Below are 3,480 nucleotides of genomic sequence, written 5' to 3'. Positions count from 1 at the left end.
ATTTAATTTTAGGTTATTTTAAAGGGCTAAAAGGGTAAGAAGGGTTTTAATTTTATTTAAATATTAAAATATCTTTAGTAATTAAGAATTAATTAATTAAATAAAAAGTTAAATATAAGAAAGAAAAATATAATACTTACTTATTTATAATACTTATTTATTAATTATATTAATAATTAAAATTAAAAATATATTTATTTTAAAGATATAATTAATAAAAAGTTAAATATAAAGATTTAATTATTATTTATAATTAGTTTTAGCTTATATAAAATATAATTATAAAATATAATATTTAATTAAATAATATTTAAAACTTTAATAAGATTAGCTTTATAATAAGCCTTATTATAATTAAAATAATTATTATAAGTTTAAAAATATAAAAAAGGCTAAATTTAATATAGCTTAAAAACTAGGAATAAATTATTATAATCTAGGTAATTAATATAAAAGATTAATTAATTATATTATTTATTATTAATATAGGCTAATATTACCTTATTAATTAATATTAAAAATATAACCTTTTAGGTAATTAAGTTATTATAATATATTAAAATAAATAAATAAATAATAAGCTAAGTCTTAAGTAGTTAAAGTATTTTAATTAGTTTATAATTAAATAATTAAATACTTAATATTATCTTTTAATTCTTAATAGTTATAAAAGCTATAATTTAGCTAATTTTAATAAATATTATAAGAAAAATAAAATTATTATATTTTATATACTTACTTATATATTTTATTTACTTTAGCCTCTTAATATTAAATACTTTATAATATTAAAAAAGGCTTAAAATTAAAAAATAAAGTATTTAATTAAATACTTTATAACTTATATTTCTAAGATTAAGTTTTTTTTTACTTTTTATATTATATTTAAAGCTACCTTTATAAAAAGTAATATCTAAGGGGGTTTTAAAGGAGCTAGGCTTACTTTTTTTAACTTAGAAATTATAATTTTAAAACTTAATATATAACTATAAACCCTAATACCTCCTAAGAAGGCTATTTAATTATTAATATTATAAGCTTTAAAGACCTTAAAGATAATAATTAAAGCCTAATCTTAATTTAAATACCTTAAAAAGTAAATTAAAAGGTATTATAATAACTCCTTAAAATCTATTATTAAAGCTTTAAAGTTAATTACTAAGGTAATAAAGGTAATTATATAATATAATTAATAAGTAAGTATTATAAATAAGTAAGTATTATATTTTTCTTTTTTATATTTAACTTTTTATTTAATTAATTAATTCTTAATTACTAAAGATATTTTAATATTTAAATAAAACTAAAACCTTTTTTACCTTTTAGGCCTTTTAAAATAACTTAAAATTAAATACCTAATATATTACTAAGATATATAAGATTAATAAATACTATTTATATTATTAGTAATAAGATATTTAATTATAATATAATTTTATTTTAAATTTATAAAGATTATTTAATTTAAAAAAATAAATAATAATTTAATTTATTTTTAACTTAGATTTATAAGGATTTCCCTTATAATTATATTTTATAAAAGAAATAATTAATTTTTTATTTATTAATTATAATATATTACCTATTAATAAGTATTAGGCTTATAACTTTATAAAGTAATAATTAAAGCTAAAAATATATTTATTTTAAAAATATAATTATTAAAAAGCTAAATATAAAGATTTAATTATTATTTATAATTAGTTTTAGCTTATATAAAATATAATAATAAAATATAATATTTAATTAAATAATATTTAAAACTTTAATAAAATTAACTTTATAATAGGCCTTATTATAACTAAAATACCTATTATAAGTTTAAAAATATAAAAAAGACTAAAATTAATATAACTTAAAAACTAAGAATAAATTATTATAATTTAAGTAATTAATATAAAAGGTTAATTAATTATATTATTTATTATTAATATAGGCTAATATTATCTTATTAATTAATATTAAAAATATAATCTTTTAGGTAATTAAGTTATTATAATAAGTTAACATAGGTAAATAAATAATAAGCTAGGTCTTAAGTAATTAAAGTATTTTAATAAATTTATAATTAACTAATTAATTAATTCTTATTATCTCTTAATCTTTAATAATTATAAAGGTTATTACTTAGTTAATTTTAAGAAATATTATTAGAATTATAAGATTATTATATTTTATATATTTACTTATATATCTTATTTACTTTAGCCTTTTAATATTAAGTATTTTATAATATTAAAAAAGGCTTATAATTAAGAAATAAAATATTTAATTAAATACTTTATAACTTATACTTTTAAGATTAAGTTTTTTTTTATTTTTTATATTATATTAAAAGTTATTTTTATAAAAAATAATATTTAAAAGGGTTTTAAAAAAATTAGGCTTACTCCTTTAACTTAAAAACTATAATCTTAAAGCTTAATATATAATTATAAACCCTAATACCTCCTAAGAAGGCTATTTAATTATTAATATTATAGGCTTTAAAAACCTTAAAAATAGTAATTAAGGCTTAATCTTAGTTTAAATATCTTAAAAAGTAAATTAAAAGGTATTATAATAGCTCCCTAGAGTTTATTATTAAAACTTTAAAGTTAATTATTAAGGTAATAAAGGTAATTATATATAAGGTTATTTTATTAAGGGCTAAGCTTTATAATCTTTAAGATATAAATAAAATACTAAGTTAATATTATAAGATAAAAAGGATTAAATTATAAAAAAGAGGGATTATAATTATATAAGAACTATTATAAGTAATTAATTAAATAAATATTAATATATAAGTAATAGTTAAATTATTAAGAAGTAGTAATTATAAAAAGTTAAAATAACTAGGTAGTTAATATTATAGTATATATAATAAAGGTAATTATAATACTAAGACTTATTAGATAGTTCTTAAGTTATTTTAGTAGGAATTTAATAAGTAAAAGCTAGTCTTTTTAAATTATAACTTAAGCTTTTAAGTTATAAGTTAAAAAGGCTAAAAAAAGTATAATACTTACTTATTTATAATATTTACTTATTAATTATATTATATTATAAAGTTATAAGCTTAATATTTATTAATAGGTAATATATTATAATTAATAAATAGAGAATTAATTATTTCTTTTATAAAATATAATTATAAGGGAAATTCTTATAAATTTAAGTTAAGAATAAATTAGATTATTATTTAATATAGTTAATAAGTATGCTAACCAGATAAGTATATTAATTAATATAACCTATACCTTAAAGTCTTATTTTTAAATCCCTATAAAAAGCTTAAACTAAGCTTAAAATAGCTATAATCTTAAAAGCTTATATATAAGTCTTAAAATAAGCTATAAAATTATTTTAAAATTTTTAGAAAAATCCCTTATAGCTATAAACCTTATTTTATATTTATATTATAATTTATATTATATAAATAGTCTTTTCTTTATAAATTAATTTCTTAAAATTTTAAAAAAAATATATACTTATATA

Source organism: Fusarium odoratissimum, assembly GCF_000260195.1.
Source record: "Fusarium odoratissimum NRRL 54006 unplaced genomic scaffold supercont1.32, whole genome shotgun sequence".
In the NCBI taxonomy this organism is placed as follows: Eukaryota; Fungi; Ascomycota; class Sordariomycetes; order Hypocreales; family Nectriaceae; genus Fusarium; species Fusarium odoratissimum.
Note: the sequence above shows the minus strand (reverse complement) of the source record.